The sequence below is a fragment of the Oncorhynchus gorbuscha genome, linkage group LG26 (genome assembly GCF_021184085.1).
Source record: "Oncorhynchus gorbuscha isolate QuinsamMale2020 ecotype Even-year linkage group LG26, OgorEven_v1.0, whole genome shotgun sequence".
Lineage (NCBI taxonomy): Eukaryota > Metazoa > Chordata > Actinopteri > Salmoniformes > Salmonidae > Oncorhynchus > Oncorhynchus gorbuscha.
Window position 1 is genome coordinate 40,064,790 of NC_060198.1, and position 19,361 is coordinate 40,084,150.

At 47.6% G+C, this 19,361-nt stretch overlaps 1 protein-coding gene and 1 pseudogene across 2 annotated transcripts in view; one reads left to right on the forward strand and one right to left on the reverse strand.

Moving 5' to 3' along the window:
• LOC124015097 overlaps nucleotides 1–110 on the forward strand; it is a 15,156-nt gene extending 15,046 nt beyond the window's left edge. For both annotated transcript variants that reach the window (XM_046330038.1, XM_046330037.1), the window contains exon 2: nucleotides 1–110. This exon is cut by the window's left edge and continues 2,625 nt beyond it. The gene's annotated coding sequence lies outside the window, so the exon portion shown is untranslated.
• Nucleotides 111–1,729: 1,619 nt separating this feature from the next.
• The window catches only part of LOC124016330, a 40,315-nt pseudogene continuing 22,683 nt past the window's right edge, over nucleotides 1,730–19,361 (reverse strand).

Consider the following 19,361-nt stretch of genomic DNA (forward strand, 5'->3'; position numbering starts at 1 on the left):
AGTATATGCAGTACAACATATTTATACATCTGGCTTTTTGTAATACATGTATGTATATTGTAAAGGCCTGTTTCTTATTCTATAAGTAAAAGATAAACTATTATAACTTATTTTATGATTTTTATGCATAATGGTCTTTCCCGGCAAGTGTCAATGGTGTGATCTATCGGTGTGTCTCTTTCTGTCATATACACACACAGTATATACATGCTGAACATTGTTCTCACAAATACACAAACCACTGCCTCCTCCCCTCACACACTTTCCTCTTGTCTACATTCCTGCCAACCCCAGGTACACAAAGTGAGAACACACATTGGGATGAGTTGTACCACGAGTCCACTTTATTTTGTCTTTTTATCACCAACATCTTCATTACTGTTTCATTTGCAGGTGTTATTTTCAATTTGTATTATCATCTTTGTCATTCATATTTTTTGTTTTCAATCATAACACAATTTGTTTTCAAAATGTACACATACAGTAGCATATTTTATTGACCATTTTTAATGTTTCATATTTACTTTTCAAATTAGGTCAAATTAAATTAGTAAGAATTATGTATTAAATGAACATGTACATACAATTATTCAATACATACATACATAATGAAAATAAATATAGTTATCATAAAAACATAAAAATAAAAATACACACATTTTACAAATTGTTCCCCAGGCTTTCATCCTCATAGGTTAGATTTCTACAGATATATGTGTATCATCTTCACCCCCCAAAGTTGACTTCATTGTCATCTTGGTTGTTTGACATGCATCATAACACAGAAGCTAAAGGTTTTTCTTGACTTCCAACAGTCTCTTCTCTCTTCCTGGATCTGCTTATCATCCTTCCTCTCTTGGTTTCTGTAATGGCTGCGTGCAGTAAATGAATCATCTCCATCCTCTTTTCTTCTGGTAACTTTGACTGTTTTATCTCACCTTCGTCACACCTCCATCTTTCCCCTCGTCTTCCAGGGGCACCTGAGCTGATGATGAGAGCTGTAAAGTCCACCACATCTAGAAAGCCATTACCCTGGGCTTTGTACTAGACCTGCAGTATGTAACCTGGCTTCAACAACATGTCCCCCCACTCTAATTTAACTGGCTTTAGTGGGTACCTACAAATGACTTAATGACATCACAGCCATTTAACACAATGCCTGTGTGGCCCCCCATCCCATCGTATCCCTGCTGTTGTGGCCCCCCATCCCATCGTATCCTTGCTGCTGTGGCCCCCCATCCCATCGTATCCTTGCTGTTGTGGCCCCCCATCTCATCGTATCCTTGCTGCTGTGGCCCCCATCCCATCGTATCCCTGCTGTTGTGGCCCCCATCCCATCGTATCCTTGCTGCTGTGGCCCCCCATCCCATCGTATCCTTGCTGTTGTGGCCCCCATCTCATCGTATCCTTGCTGCTGTGGCCCCCATCCCATCATATCCTTGCTGCTGTGGCCCCCCATCCCATCGTATCCTTGCTGTTGTGGCCCCCATCCCATCGCTCTGGATAAGAGCGTCTGCTAAATGACTTAAATGTAAATGTAATGTATCCTTGCTGCTGTGGCCCCCATCCCATAATATCCTTGCTGCTGTGGCCCCCATCCCATCGTATCCTTGCTGCTGTGGCCCCCATCCCATAATATCCTTGCTGCTGTGGCCCCCATCCCAACGTATCCTTGCTGCTGTGGCCCCCCATCCCATCGTATCCTTGCTGCTGTGGCCCCCATCCCATCGTATCCTTGCTGCTTTGGCCCCCCATCCCATCGTATCCTTGCTGCTGTGGCCCCCCATCCCATCATATCCTTGCTGCTGTGGCCCGGCCTTTGATCTCCACAATAGATTCCATTCAAAAGAGATTACACTAGAACCTAGTGCCTCTCAGCTTTCAAGGTGCCAATGGACAAACCATGAGTAGAGGAGCGGCTTGCTGCCCCTCTGATGTGGCTGGAGCCAAGATGGCGGCCCAAATGGGGACATGGTTTTACTGCAGCACTCTAACCAACTTAGGAGAACCCCTGACAGCACCATAGAAGCTAACAGATAGAGAGCCACAATGGGTGACATTGGATATCAGTCTCCTCCTCCTCAGCACACAACTCCACATCGCACAATCACATATTGAGACAGAACAAAGAGAGAGATAAAACAGTCGTCCTGCCTCATCCTACCCTCTATCCATGTACGTACAGTATTCTGTATATCCTGTCAATATTTCATACATTCTTCATGTTCTTTTCCCTTTGTTGTTTCTCCATCTCCGTCATTTCTTCTTTATCTCTGTTATTGCAGAATGGTCAGACCAATAGATTTATATTTAATAAATGTATATATTCATTGCTTCTCTGCTGCTTTCCCCTCCTGTGAATGAATGAGAGGAGGGCAGTCCAGTCGTGATCCAGTCACCATGGCCCTGAGGAGAAACACAGGATTACTCTCACGCACACCTCTGTCCTCCTGACTTCACTCAAACCAAATCCCCACCAACCAATGAACCAAGCCCACCGCTAAAGACCTCACCCACAAACAATGATATAACCAAAGCTCAGAAAACAGCACCACAACAAACAAGCTTGAAAACAAGTCAACAAGAAGTCAAACCACTTCAATATGCACACATGCAAGTTATCTGGCATGCCGGAAGGTTTTGTTGCAAATCAAACCATGAGAGAACTCTAACTAGCTACTACATGTGTTTAATGTATTGGCTGAGGGCTTCTCACCTCCGTGTCCTTCAGCAAGAGTATGTCCTGACTGAGGCTACCTCACCGCGAGGCCCAGAGTTCACTAAGCGAGAAAGAGAGATAAACATTATCAAAATAACGACTAAATAGCATTGAACTTTTCCATGATGTACTATTATAAAGTTGTGGGAGGGGGAATTTGTGGTAACCTTGCCCTCTGAACCAGCTGTGTCCTGTAGGAGCGAGCCACTGGAGGTTTTGCATATGAATATCCAAGCTAATGCCATCAGTGTTGGAACAAGATTTTAGAAACACAACGCCCTCTACTTTCATGTCACATCAAAAATAATTTCACAAATGCAAAATATACACTTACTGTAGACTATTTGAACCGGTGTGAAAACAGTTGAGCCGACAGTATCTTTCAGTGACAACACGTTTGTGGCGTCCGTCTTCCTTTTACACACAGTTGTTCTGAGACGCCGAATGCTAATTAGCACAGGTCGTCTACTCAGTCTTCTCTGTCAAGCGCTGTAACATTGGAAATATGGCCGTGTGGGAACCCTATAAATGTGTGTAGTAATTGAACCTTTTGTTTTTAGAAAATGATTTCTCGCTGATATGAAAGACAAGTTCCTTATGTTTCCAAAACTGGACCGCAAGCGATGCGTGTTAACATTTAGAGCGAGCGTCAGGGCTTTAATAAAACTTCCCCACACAGAAAATACTATCATTAATCGGCGCAAAAGTTAGTAAGCTTCTATGAATGGGGTACATCTGAACATACTCACATGTGACACTGGTCTTACACTTCTTCTCTAATGTAACATGCAACCCGCTTCAAGACAAAGTCAGTTGTTTTTCTCGATGAATAAATCAGTATGACTAGCCCATAGTAAATATGTGTTATCCAGGGTTTTAAGGTGTCATAAATTGTCCAACGCGTGACCTTCTGAGTGATATTAGAAGAACAGCCCTCGAGGTGTAAGAAGCGGAACAAATAGGAATCTGAGAGCGTGGCCAAAGGGAAGGGTCAGAGGTTAGGGGGAGAGGTCATCCTTCTCACCGTCACTCTGAACCTTTCTCAGGGTCACAGAGGGCGTGGAGATGGCGGAGGCACGGAAGTTAGCAGGCAGGTTCTCCGATGAGTCTGAGGTCACCCCCCTGAGGTCCTTCTCCCTGAACATCTTCCTCCAGGAAGGGGAGCGGGTGAACGTCTTAGTCCCATCCTAATGGAGGGGGTGTAGAGAGAAGGGGGGAAATGGGGAGAGAAAAGAGGGGGGAGGGGATAGAGAGAAATAAAGAAAAAAAGGTTATGTCTGTCAACATTGTCAAACTGTCAAGTTAGAAAGAATGACTTGTATGAGGTGGAAAATGCAGTCTTCACATAGTCTCTGAACTAAGCGTACTGTGTTCTTTAATACCTCATCTGGTCTTCTCTCTGTTCCCATAGAGATGAGGGAGTTGTATTCCTTCTCTAGGAGTTGTCTGGCCTAGAGGAGAGATGTGAGAGGAGGGAGTATAGATTAGAATCAGGCTAGTCACTTCATTTGATATACACTACTATCAGTTTCACCTGCATGCCTGAGATACAACTGTCATCCACCAGCCAGCTGTCAGCCTGGGGACGCTGTTACTGAGATACAACTGTCATCTACCAGCCAGCAGTTAGCCTGGGGACGCTGTTACTGAGATACAACTGTCATCTACCAGCCAGCTGTTAGCCTGGGGACGATGTTACTGAGATTACAACTGTCATCTACCAGCCAGCAGTCAGCCTGGGGACGCTGTTACTGAGATACAACTGTCATCTACCAGCCAGCAGTCAGCCTGGGGACGATGTTACTGAGATACAACTGTCATCCACCAGCCAGCTGTTAGCCTGGGGACGCTGTTACTGAGATACAACTGTCATCTACCAGCCAGCTGTTAGCCTGGGGACGCTGTTACTGAGATACAACTGTCATCCACCAGCCAGCAATTAGCCTGGGGACGATGTTACTGAGATACAACTGTCATCCACCAGCCAGCAGTTAGCCTGGGGACGATGTTACTGAGATACAACTGTCATCCACCAGCCAGCAGTTAGCCTGGGGACGCTGTTACTGAGATACAACTGTCATCCACCAGCCAGCTGTTAGCCTGGGGACGCTGTTACTGAGATACAACTGTCATCCACCAGCCAGCAATTAGCCTGGGGACGATGTTACTGAGATACAACTGTCATCCACCAGCCAGCAGTTAGCCTGGGGACGATGTTACTGAGATACAACTGTCATCCACCAGCCAGCAGTTAGCCTGGGGACGATGTTACTGAGATACAACTGTCATCCACCAGCCAGCAGTTAGCCTGGGGACGATGTTACTGAGATACAACTGTCATCCACCAGCCAGCAATTAGCCTGCGGACGATGTTACTGAGATACAACTGTCATCCACCAGCCAGCAGTTAGCCTGGGGACGATGTTACTGAGATACAACTGTCATCTACCAGCCAGCAGTCAGCCTGGGGACGATGTTACTGAGATACAACTGTCATCTACCAGCCAGCAGTCAGCCTGGGGACGCTGTTACTGAGGACAACTGTCATCTACCAGCCAGCAGTCAGCCTGGAGACGCTGTTACTGAGGACAACTGTCATCCACCAGCCAGCAATTAGCCTGCGGACGATGTTACTGAGATACAACTGTCATCCACCAGCCAGCAGTTAGCCTGGGGACGATGTTACTGAGATACAACTGTCATCCACCAGCCAGCAGTTAGCCTGGGGATGCTGTTACTGAGATACAACTGTCATCTACCAGCCAGCTGTCAGCCTGGGGACGCTGTTACTGAGATACAACTGTCATCTACCAGCCAGCTGTCAGCCTGGGGACGCTGTTACTGAGATACAACTGTCATCTACCAGCCAGCAGTCAGCCTGGGGACGCTGTTACTGAGATACAACTGTCATCTACCAGCCAGCAGTCAGCCTGGGGACGCTGTTACTGAGATACAACTGTCATCTACCAGCCAGCAGTCAGCCTGGGGACGCTGTTACTGAGATACAACTGTCATCTACCAGCCAGCAGTCAAGCCTGGGGACGCTGTTACTGAGATACAACTGTCATCTACCAGCCAGCAGTCAGCCTGGGGACGATGTTACTGAGATACAACTGTCATCCACCAGCCAGCTGTTAGCCTGGGGACGCTGTTACTGAGATACAACTGTCATCTACCAGCCAGCTGTTAGCCTGGGGACGCTGTTACTGAGATACAACTGTCATCTACCAGCCAGCTGTTAGCCTGGGGACGCTGTTACTGAGATACAACTGTCATCCACCAGCCAGCAGTTAGCCTGGGGACGCTGTTACTGAGATACAACTGTCATCCACCAGCCAGCAGTTAGCCTGGGGACGATGTTACTGAGATACAACTGTCATCCACCAGCCAGCAGTTAGCCTGGGGACGATGTTACTGAGATACAACTGTCATCCACCAGCCAGCAATTAGCCTGGGGACGATGTTACTGAGATACAACTGTCATCTACCAGCCAGCAGTCAGCCTGGAGACGCTGTTACTGAGGACAACTGTCATCCACCAGCCAGCAATTAGCCTGCTGAGATACAACTGTCATCCACCAGCCAGCAGTTAGCCTGTTACTGAGATACAACTGTCATCCACCAGCCAGCAGTTAGCCTGGGGACGATGTTACTGAGATACAACTGTCATCCACCAGCCAGCAGTTAGCCTGGGGACGATGTTACTGAGATACAACTGTCATCCACCAGCCAGCAATTAGCCTGGGGACGCTGTTACTGAGATACAACTGTCATGTACCAGCCAGCAGTCAGCCTGGGGACGCTGTTACTGAGGACAACTGTCATCCACCAGCCAGCAATTAGCCTGCGGACGATGTTACTGAGATACAACTGTCATCCACCAGCCAGCAGTTAGCCTGGGGACGATGTTACTGAGATACAACTGTCATGTACCAGCCAGCAGTCAGTCTGGGGACGCTGTTACTGAGATACAACTGTCATGTACCAGCCAGCAGTCAGCCTGGGGACACTGTTACTGAGATACAACTGTCATCCACCAGCCACTGGGGACGATGTTACTGAGATACAACTGTCATCCACCAGCCAGCAGTCAGCCTGGGGACACTGTTACTGAGATACAACGGTCATCCACCAGACAGCAGTCAAGCTGGGGACGATGTTACTGAGGACAACTGTCAACCACCAGCCAGCAGTCAGCCTGGGGACACTGTTACTGAGATACAACGGTCATCCACCAGACAGCAGTCAAGCTGGGGACGATGTTACTGAGATACAACGGTCATCTACCAGCCACTGGGTACGATGTTACTGAGATACAACGGTCATCTACCAGCCACTGGGGACGATGTTACTGAGATACAACTGTCATCCACCAGCCAGCAGTTAGCCTGGGGACGATGTTACTGAGATAGAACGGTTATCTACCAGCCACTGGGGACGATGTTACTGAGATACAACTGTCATCCACCAGCCAGCAGTTAGCCTGGGGACGATGTTACTGAGATAGAACGGTTATCTACCAGCCACTGGGGACGATGTTACTGAGATACAACTGTCATCCACCAGCCACTGGGGACGATGTTACTGAGATACAACTGTCATCCACCAGCCACTGGGGACGATGTTACTGAGATACAACTGTCATCCACCAGCCAGCAGTCAAGCTGGGGACGATGTTACTGAGATAGAACGGTTATCTACCAGCCACTGGGGACGATGTTATTGAGATACAACTGTCATCCACCAGCCAGCAGTCAAGCTGGGGACGATGTTACTGAGATAGAACGGTTATCTACCAGCCACTGGGGACGATGTTACTGAGATACAACTGTCATCCACCAGCCAGCAGTCAGCCTGGGGACGTTGTTACTGAGATACAACTGTCATGTACCAGCCAGCAGTTAGCCTGGGGACGATGTTATTGAGATACAACTGTCATCTACCAGCCAGCAGTCAGCCTGGGGACGATGTTACTGAGATACAACGGACATCTACCAGCCAGCAGTCAGCCTGGGGACGTTGTTACTGAGATACAACTGTCACGCACCAGCCAGCAGTTAGCATGGGGACGATGTTACTGAGATACAACTGTCATCTACCAGCCAGCAGTCAGCCTGGGGATGATGTTACTGAGATACAATTGTCATGTACCAGCCAGCAGTCAGCCTGGGGACGCTGTTACTGAGATACAACTGTCATCTACCAGCCAGCAGTCAGCCTGGGGACGCTGTTACTGAGATACAACTGTCATCTACCAGCCAGCAGTCAGCCTGGGGACGATGTTACTGAGATACAACTGTCATCCACCAGCCAGCTGTTAGCCTGGGGACGCTGTTACTGAGATACAACTGTCATCTACCAGCCAGCTGTTAGCCTGGGGACGCTGTTACTGAGATACAACTGTCATCTACCAGCCAGCTGTTAGCCTGGGGACGCTGTTACTGAGATACAACTGTCATCCACCAGCCAGCAATTAGCCTGGGGACGATGTTACTGAGATACAACTGTCATCCACCAGCCAGCAGTTAGCCTGGGGACGATGTTACTGAGATACAACTGTCATCTACCAGCCAGCAGTCAGCCTGGGGACGATGTTACTGAGATACAACTGTCATCCACCAGCCAGCTGTTAGCCTGGGGACGCTGTTACTGAGATACAACTGTCATCTACCAGCCAGCTGTTAGCCTGGGGACGCTGTTACTGAGATACAACTGTCATCTACCAGCCAGCTGTTAGCCTGGGGACGCTGTTACTGAGATACAACTGTCATCCACCAGCCAGCAACTGTCATCCACCAGCCTGGGGACGATGTTACTGAGATACAACTGTCATCCACCAGCCAGCAGTTAGCCTGGGGACGATGTTACTGAGATACAACTGTCATCTACCAGCCAGCTGTTAGCCTGGGGACGCTGTTACTGAGATACAACTGTCATCCATCAGCCAGCAGTTAGCCTGGGGACGATGTTACTGAGATACAACTGTCATCCACCAGCCAGCAGTTAGCCTGGGGACGATGTTACTGAGATACAACTGTCATCCACCAGCCAGCAATTAGCCTGGGGACGATGTTACTGAGATACAACTGTCATCTACCAGCCAGCAGTCAGCCTGGAGACGCTGTTACTGAGGACAACTGTCATCCACCAGCCAGCAATTAGCCTGCGGACGATGTTACTGAGATACAACTGTCATCCACCAGCCAGCAGTTAGCCTGGGGACGATGTTACTGAGATACAACTGTCATCCACCAGCCAGCAGTTAGCCTGGGGACGATGTTACTGAGATACAACTGTCATCCACCAGCCAGCAATTAGCCTGGGGACGCTGTTACTGAGATACAACTGTCATGTACCAGCCAGCAGTCAGCCTGGGGACGCTGTTACTGAGGACAACTGTCATCCACCAGCCAGCAATTAGCCTGCGGACGATGTTACTGAGATACAACTGTCATCCACCAGCCAGCAGTTAGCCTGGGGACGATGTTACTGAGATACAACTGTCATGTACCAGCCAGCAGTCAGTCTGGGGACGCTGTTACTGAGATACAACTGTCATGTACCAGCCAGCAGTCAGCCTGGGGACACTGTTACTGAGATACAACTGTCATCCACCAGCCACTGGGGACGATGTTACTGAGATACAACTGTCATCCACCAGCCAGCAGTCAGCCTGGGGACGCTGTTACTGAGGACAACTGTCAACCACCAGACAGCAGTCAGCCTGGGGACGATGTTACTGAGGACAACTGTCAACCACCAGCCAGCAGTCAGCCTGGGGACACTGTTACTGAGATACAACGGTCATCCACCAGACAGCAGTCAAGCTGGGGACGATGTTACTGAGATACAACGGTCATCTACCAGCCACTGGGTACGATGTTACTGAGATACAACGGTCATCTACCAGCCACTGGGGACGATGTTACTGAGATACAACTGTCATCCACCAGCCAGCAGTTAGCCTGGGGACGATGTTACTTAGATAGAACGGTTATCTACCAGCCACTGGGGACGATGTTACTGAGATACAACTGTCATCCACCAGCCAGCAGTTAGCCTGGGGACGATGTTACTGAGATAGAACGGTTATCTACCAGCCACTGGGGACGATGTTACTGAGATACAACTGTCATCCACCAGCCACTGGGGACGATGTTACTGAGATACAACTGTCATCCACCAGCCACTGGGGACGATGTTACTGAGATACAACTGTCATCCACCAGCCAGCAGTCAAGCTGGGGACGATGTTACTGAGATAGAACGGTTATCTACCAGCCACTGGGGACGATGTTATTGAGATACAACTGTCATCCACCAGCCAGCAGTCAAGCTGGGGACGATGTTACTGAGATAGAACGGTTATCTACCAGCCACTGGGGACGATGTTACTGAGATACAACTGTCATCCACCAGCCAGCAGTCAGCCTGGGGACGTTGTTACTGAGATACAACTGTCATGTACCAGCCAGCAGTTAGCCTAGGGACGATGTTATTGAGATACAACTGTCATCTACCAGCCAGCAGTCAGCCTGGGGACGATGTTACTGAGATACAACGGACATCTACCAGCCAGCAGTCAGCCTGGGGACGTTGTTACTGAGATACAACTGTCACGCACCAGCCAGCAGTTAGCATGGGGACGATGTTACTGAGATACAACTGTCATCTACCAGCCAGCAGTCAGCCTGGGGATGATGTTACTGAGATACAACTGTCATGTACCAGCCAGCAGTCAGCCTGGGGACGCTGTTACTGAGATACAACTGTCATCTACCAGCCAGCAGTCAGCCTGGGGACGCTGTTACTGAGGACAACTGTCAACCACCAGCCAGCAGTCAGCCTGGGGACACTGTTACTGAGATACAACGGTCATCCACCAGACAGCAGTCAAGCTGGGGACGATGTTACTGAGATACAACGGTCATCTACCAGCCACTGGGGACGATGTTACTGAGATACAACTGTCATCCACCAGCCACTGGGGACGATGTTACTGAGATACAACTGTCATCCACCAGCCAGCAGTTAGCCTGGGGACGATGTTACTGAGATACAACTGTCATCCACCAGCCAGCAGTCAAGCTGGGGACGATGTTACTGAGATACAACTGTCATCCACCAGCCACTGGGGACGATGTTACTGAGATACAACGGTTATCTACCAGCCACTGGGGACGATGTTACTGAGATACAACTGTCATCCACCAGCCACTGGGGATGATGTTACTGAGATACAACTGTCATCCACCAGCCACTGGGGACGATGTTATTGAGATACAACTGTCATCCACCAGCCAGCAGTCAAGCTGGGGACGATGTTACTGAGATAGAACTGTCATCCACCAGCCACTGGGGACGATGTTACTGAGATACAACTGTCATCCACCAGCCACCGGGGACGATGTTACTGAGATACAACTGTCATCCACCAGCCACTGGGGACGATGTTACTGAGATACAACTGTCATCCACCAGCCACTGGGGACGATGTTACTGAGATACAATTGTCATCCACCAGCCAGCAGTTAGCCTGGGGATGATGTTACTGAGATACAACTGTCATCTACCAGCCAGCAGTTAGCCTGGGGATGATGTTACTGAGATGCAGGTGCAGTAAGAATCCAGTTTATGGGCGCGTTTTTCTGTCCAGGCGTTGCTGGGGCATGACATATATTACAATGCCTGGATAGGTATTTTAAGTGTGAAAAGCCTTTCGCTGCACTTGCGATAACATCTGCAAATCTGTGTATGTGATCAATAAACTTTTATTTTGAAGTATCTGCTAACCACATCATATGTTATAGCAATCTGGTCCCGACGACATGGTCGATGAAAGTGGCACACAACCATCAGTTGTTGCATGCAGCAGGGGAAGGCATTTAATCACTTCTGATTAGTGGGTGGGGTGAGACTTGGACATGCCTGTGTATTCTCATTGGTTAGATGGGTGAGTACCTTTTAATTGAATTGAATTTATGCCATTTAGCAGACGCTTTTATCCAAAGCGACTTACAGTCATGTGTGCATACATTCTACGTATGGGTGGTCCCGGGAATCGAACCCACTACCCTGGCGTTATAAGCGCCATGCTCTACCAACTGAGCTACAGAAGTACCTTGGGGTTCTGATTGGTTAGATGGGTGAGTACCTGTGTGTTCTGATTGGTTAGATGGGTGAGTACCTGTGTGTTCTGATTGGGTATCTGCAGCAGCAGGGCCAAGTCTGTGTAGTCGAAGGTGTCGTCCAGAGCCAGGAGGGACCCATGGACCCCGCTCTCTGTCAGGTTGTCAGCGTACTCCTTCAGCCCGATGTTCTGCACCCAGCACATCACACGCTCGTTGGACCACACCATCACATCTACGCAGAGGAGTAGTGGGACGAAGACATCTGTCAGAAAATTCTCACTCAACGAAACCCACAGGGTGACTGGATCTTACACTGACAGGGCCAATGTGGGTGCAGACTTTTGCTCAAGCCAAGCAGTGAAACACCTTCTACTAACCATCAATTGAGGCTGATTGTTACTGAATGGAGGATTGGTTGGATGGATTGTTGGATGGATGGATGAGAAACACTAAATTGGATAAAGGATTTAATGACAGAGAGGAGGAACACACCTTTGTTCTGGTGCTGACTGTCTTCTCTCCTCCTCTCTAGCTCTTTGCGGTCGTAGTTCAAGCGCTTCAGACACATTATGCCATAATGCAAACTAACCCTGAAAAAGGTCAAGAGAGGTCAAAAGGTCAGGCGGTTAATAGAGGGCATGGTGACTGACTCTCACCTGTACTCAGAGAAAGTATTAGAGCACTCCGGTGTCTTTGACCCCGAAAAGGCCTGAAGACACACCTGCAGAGTGAGAGTGTCACAACAGCAGGAAATCTTTCAACATACCCTTTAACACCTGCATGTTTCCCATGCCACGAACACACACACTCACACACCAGAGAGAGAGCTAGAGTGTCAACAGAGGGAGAGAAAGAATGACGGAGAGAAAAGGAAAGGCTGTGAGTGAAGTGGGAGTGGGAAACAGTTGCAGAAGAAGAATTCATTGTTCATTTGCAGAAACTGGAATTTTGTCTATTTGCTTTTCACCACCCCCTCGAGGCAGAAAAACGCCTACCCACCCAGGTGCCGAGGTTAATAACAGCAACATAAAGAGAAAGAGCGAGAGACAGACAGACGAGAGCAGGCCATACGTACCTATGGAAGCTGTCCACCATTTTGAGCTGTCCCCTCAGCTCCTTCTTGGTCAGGTGGTCCAGCATGCGGGCGTCCACCAGGGACTCCATGAAGTAGGAGCGGTACTGGGGCAGACCAAGGCTGGGCAGCCAGTCATTACCCACCCACTCATGGTTCATATCCCCATAGGCCAGGATCTGAGATGCAGAAGATGACTCCTTCACTAGTGTCTCATTTGTTTCAGTTGTAGTTCGATTATTACTTATAGTACTTTTCTGTATGAATCATTTGTTTTTCAATGGCCACATACAATAGTGTAATTAGTATGTTATATGTTGATGCCATTTAATACAGTGCTTCCATTCCTTACCTGATCCCAGCTAATCTCTTTCAGCTCCTTAGATGCAGCAGATGGACAGGAGAGAGAGACATGGGCAGAAAGAGCGAGAGAACAGAGGCAGAGCAGGATAGGGGGAGCAGGCAAGACAGACGGATGGAGGAAAAGCAGAGGGAGGAGGGGAGAAGACAGTAAACAGGAAGGAGAAGACAAAGGGAGGAACAGTGTGTTAGTGAACGGGTCATTAGTGTGAAGCAGTTTAGTGAACGGGTCATTAGTGTGAAGCAGTTTACACAGAAACAGAAACTAGAGGGAGAGAAGAAGATGCTCAACACCAAGACCTAGTAGTCCCACAAACTCAGAAAGAGAAAGAGAGAGAGAGAGAGAGAGAGAGAGAGAGAGAGAGAGAGAAAGAGAGAGAGAAAGAAAGAGAGAGAGAAAGAATGAGAGAGAAAGAGTCAGAGGGAGAGAGAAAGAGTTTAACTCCTGACTGAGCAATATAAGTTATAACTGTAGAGCAATATATATGTACAGTGCATTCAGAAAGTAGTCAGACCCCTTGACCTTTTCCACATTTTGTTATGTTACAGAGTTGTTATAAAATGTATTAAATCGTTTTTTTTCCCTCATCAATCTACACACAGTACCCCATAATGACAAATCAAAACAGGTTTTTAGAAATGTTTGCACATTTATTACAAATAAAAAACAAATATCACATTTACATACCTATTCAGACACTTTTGGCAGCGATTACAGCCTCAAGTCTTCATGGGTATGGGGATCAAGGGAAAACAAAAGGTCAAAAAGCCTCAAGTCTTCATGGGTATGACGCTACAAGCTTGGCACACCTGTATTTGGGGAGTTTCTCACATTATTCTCTGGCTGGGCCACTCAAAGACATTCAGAGACTTGTCTCGAAGCCACTCCTGCATTGTCTTGGCTGTGTGCTTAGGGTTGTTATCCTGTTGAAAGGTGAACCTTCACCCCAGTCTGAGGTCCTGAGTGCTCTGTTGCAGGTCTTCATCAAGGATCTCTCTGTACTTTGCTCTGTTCATCTTTACCTCGATCCTGACTAGTCTCCCAGTCCCTGCTGCTGAAAAACATCCCCACAGAATGATGCTGCCACCACCATGCTTCACAGTAGGGATGGTGCCAGGTTTCCTCCAGACATGACGCTTGGCATGCAGGCCAAAGAGTTCAATCTTGGTTTCATCAGACCAGATAATGTTGTTTCTCATGGTCTGAAAGTCCTTTAGGTGCCTTTTGGCGAACACCAAGCAGCTGTCATGTGACTTTTACTGAGGAGTGGCTTCTGTCTGGCCACTCTACCATAAAGGTGTCAGGATTTGGCCAGGGTTGTTCCGGTTTTTGGTCACTAGATGCCCCCATTGTGCTTTTTGACCTTTTGATTTCCCTTGATCCCCATTATTATTTGCACCTGTGCCTCGTTTCCCCTGATTGTATTTAAACCCTTAGTTTTCCTCAGTTCTTTGCTCTGTGTTTGTATGTTAGCACCCAGCCCTAGTATTCTGTGAACTCTTGTTGATCCCGGTAGACTCTCTTGTGGAGTTCTGTTTTTTGTTCTTGTTTATTTATTTTTGAGTATCTTTTGAGGCTTTTTATGCTATACCTTCCACCTTGTGGATTTACCTTTTTGTCTTGGAGGATTACCTTTGTTCTTGTGGAATTCCTTTTGAGGTTGTGGAATTACATGTTTTCCTGAAGGACTTCACTTTTTACTTCATTAAATACACCGTCTCAAGTACTGCTGTGTCTGCCTCATCTTCTTGGTTCTGCCGACTATTCGTGGCTCAGTTGGTTAAGTGACTGTTTCTCACTCCAGAGACCCGGGTTCGTAACCGGGTCCTGACAAAAGGCCTATTTGGTGGAGTTCTGCAGAGATGGTTGTCCTTCTGGAAGGTTCTCCCATCTCCACAGAGGAACTCTGGAGCTCTGTCAGAGTGACCATTGCACAGTTTGGCCGGGCAGCCAACTCTAGGAAGAGTCTTGGTAGTTCCAAACTTCTTCTATTTAATAATGATGGAGGCCACTGTGGTCTTGCGAACCTTCAGTGCTGCAGAAATGTACCTTTCCCCAGATCTGTACCTTGACACAATCCTGTCTCGGAGCTCTACAGACAATTCCTTCGACCTCATGGCTCACATGCACTGTCAAATGTGGGACCTTCCAAATCATGTCCAATCAATTGAATTTACCACAGGCGGACTCCAATCAAGTTGTAGAAACATCTCAAGGATGATCAATGGAAACAGGATGCACCTGAGTTCAATTTCGAGTCTCATAGCAAAGGGTATGAATACTTATGTAAATAAGGTATTTCAGTTTTTTATTTTTAATACATTTGCAAACATTTCTAATAGCTTGTTTTCGCTTTGTCATTATGGGGTATTGTGTGTAGATTGATGAGGAAAAATAATAATTTCATGAATTTTAGAATAAGGTTGTAATTTAACAAAATGTGGAAAAATTAAAGGGGTCTGAATACTTTCTGAATGCACTGCAGATCACAGGAGGCTGCTGAGGGGAGGACGTCTCATAATAATGTCTGGAATGGAGTGGTATCAAACACATGGAAACATGATGTGTTCGATCCCATTCCACTCATTCCTTTCCAGCCATTACTATGAGCCCGCCCTCCTCAATTAAGGTGCCACCAACCTCCTTTGATATACGTCAATGTTAGATGAACGTCAGTGTTAAATGTCTCGAGAATGTTGAGACATTAACATAACAGGACATACTTACCGGTTTGGTGGCTGCGTTTAACGACTCCATCTCAGCATGGGTCATCCACACGTTACTGGTCGACTGTGGTCACAAGACAGGAGAGAAAGAAAACATGATCGTCAGAAAAACTCAAATGTTTGTGTGTTGATGAGTCTGCTGTGAATGCATGTAACATTTTTATGTTAATCTCGACACATAATGTAAATGTGCATATACAGGTAACTGCCAAAATAATGGAACTACTTCAGTAAATGAGGGACACAAAGTATATTGAAAGCAGGTGCTACCACACAGGTGTGGTTCCTGAGTTAATTAAGCAATCACCATCCCATCATGCTTAGGGTCATGTATAAAAATGTTGGACAGGCCATTATTTTGGCTACCATGGCTATGCCCCCATAGGATGACAATGCACCCATCCACAGGGCACGAGTGGTCACTGAATAGTTTGATCAGCATGAAAACGATGTAAACCATATGCCATGGCTGTCTCAGTCACCAGATCTCTACCCAATTAAACACATATGGAAGATTCTGGAACGGTGCCTGAAACAGCATTTTCCAACACCATCAACAGAACACCAAATGATGGAATTGCTTGTGGAAGAATAATGTTGCATCCCTACAATAGAGTTCCAGACACTTGTAGAATCTATGTCAAGGCACATTGAAGCTGTTCTCATGGAGGCCCAACACCCTATTAAGACACTTTATGTTAGTGTTTCCTTCGTTTTGGCAGTTACCTGTATGTATGTGTGTATATCAATATAGTATCATGTGTACCTCTATAATTGTGTCTACATGGTTTGTGTTCTGTGAGTGTGTACTAGTGAGACTACTAACAGAGCGATTGCTGGCCGGGGCAGATGGGCTGGTGAGGGACACCATCTCCTGGATGGCCAGTCTCAGTTTGAGGCGGTGCAGGGGGTTACTGATGCCAATCTCCCTCTGGATCTCTGTGTCAGACAGGTTGGCCATGATGGCGCCACTCTTCACGTTGGCACGACAGGCTGCCACGTACCATGCTGGCATTCCCACCCACAGCTGGGGTAGAGAGGGAAAGAGGTGAGCTAGAAACAGATTGGCTAGAATGTAGTGATTGTGAGGGTTTATATGGCTATAAAGGTTTCCCATCTATCTATCAAACATCTATGATTACCTCTAGCCAGGAGACCACAGTGGGTCCATCCCAGGATGCAAAGGGAAGACCCTGACGACACGCCTCCTCCAGCAGCTCATGTCTGGGAGAGAGAGACCGGGGGAAACAGAGGTTGAATAAGCATAAAACGAAACGTGCTTTCTGAAAGAGTGGAAGAAAAGCAGTGGAACAGAGTGGAAAGAGAAATGACTTCAGGAGAGAAATGAATCGGAGGGTGATATTCCCTGAGACCCACTTCCTTTTGCTGCGGCGGTTGTCAACAGTTCCTGTCATGCTTCCCTTGGTCAGTCCCATAGAATCCCCAGTACCCAGGTCCTCAGAAGGTGTAGAGGCTGAGAGACACAGGGGGTCATGGGTTACAAAGACTACAAATATGGGTGTCAACACCAGTTGGACTTTGACCTGTTGCAGTTAAAACACATTTAAAGCAAAGTCATGGGATATGTAGTTTTTCGAGTATAATTTCAATTCTCTCTCACCCAGAGAGGCAGACTCTCGCCCAGCCGGGCCCATCCTTCCCTTTTCCTTCTTCCCAAAAAGGCGGCCGATGGAAGACTTGATGCTTTTCTTTTTACTGGCTTTGTGGAGAGAGTCCTGACTGCTGTTGGAACTGCTGCCATCTGCTGACAGACTAAGAGACAGAAGAGACAGATGGAATAAGAGAAACAGGGAAGGAACGAACCATATGAGCACTACAGGGTTTCCTCGATGATGATTGGCTGTCATACCTGCGGAATTCCCTGGGGTCGTCCATCATGGCCCCTGGGTGGGTGAGGGTCATCCTGTCTAGTCGCAGCGCTCGGGGGGTGGGTGGAGGGGTGGAGTCAAGAAGGGCAAGGGACCGATCATCCTCTTTGTTGTTCTGGAGGGTAAAGTTGGAACACATTTAGGGGCTTATACAGGTTGGTGACCCCTTAATTGGGGAGGATGAGCTTGTGGTAATGGCTGGAGTGGAATGAGTGGAATGACATCAAATACTTCCAAGCATGGTTTCCATGTAGAAAAAGGAGGAAGGGTACAGGTACACAATAGTAGATTTTGGTAGACAGAAGGTGCTCTTTGGTAAAACGTGTAAATGGGTCATCAAAAAGAAAGGAGGACCAAGACACTCTTCATATAATTCATTAAAATGCCTTTATTTGTATGGCATGTTCAATGGAAACAAAGTTTTAAAACTCTGGCGCGGTTCGGCTGCATGGCCTTCGTCAGGGAGTACAAAGAAATGATAATACATTGTCCTCTTTTCAACAGCTTTTTCCAATAAACCCTGATTTAAAGAGGGAGTAGTTACAGCATTTATTAGACAACACCTAGAAAGCAATACTAAACACATTAAAAAGTGAAATCCTGTAAATATGTTCTCAAAAATGTGTTTGTTTAATGCCATTTCATTCACTCTGTTCCAGACATTATTATGAGCCGTCCTCCCCTCAGCAGCCTCCACTGACACACACAAAGACTCACACTTTCCCAACACACTCACACAGATACACAGACAGAGCAGCTGTACCTGTCTATCTGTCTCGCGGTGAGGGGAGTGGGACAGGCGAGGGGTGGAGACCCCAGAACTGGGGGGAGAAGGGGAGGCCAGGGTGGAGGAGGTGAGGGATTGAGGGATGAAGCTGCGTCCCATACTGTCCCTCCCAAGGGAAGAGGGTGGGATGGGGGAACCGTCCAGAGCCACACTGCTAACCCTGCTCTCGATCTCTTCTGCCCGCAACTCTGTACTCTCCTTCTCTTCCTGGATCAGCCTGACAGAGAGAGAGGGGGGGGGGGGAGAAGAGGGTAAACAGAGTGAAAAGGGGAGAAGAGGGAAAGACGGGAGATTTAGGAGCATGTCAGACGGAAGACCAATGAATGTTGGTCTTGAATGATGGTCTTGAATGAGAAAATGAAAAGAAACCTCAGATGAATCTTCTCCACCTGCATTTGACCTAAACTGCTTGTACACAATCACAGCACCTCTCTACCTGCATCCCTTCCTCCACCTCCCTTACTTGATCTCCTTGTTGATTGCCTCTAGTTGTTCCTGCAGCATGATGGCCAGTGTCTGGACATCAGTCTGTCCGCTGGGAGACAGCAGCTCCGAGCCAAACAGTGTCTCTCTGTCGTCCTCATCGTCAGAGCAACCGTGGTCCACACCCCCTCAAACCCGGTCCTCAGCAGCGCTGACCCACTGTCCCAGTCCCCGTACTGCACACATACACATA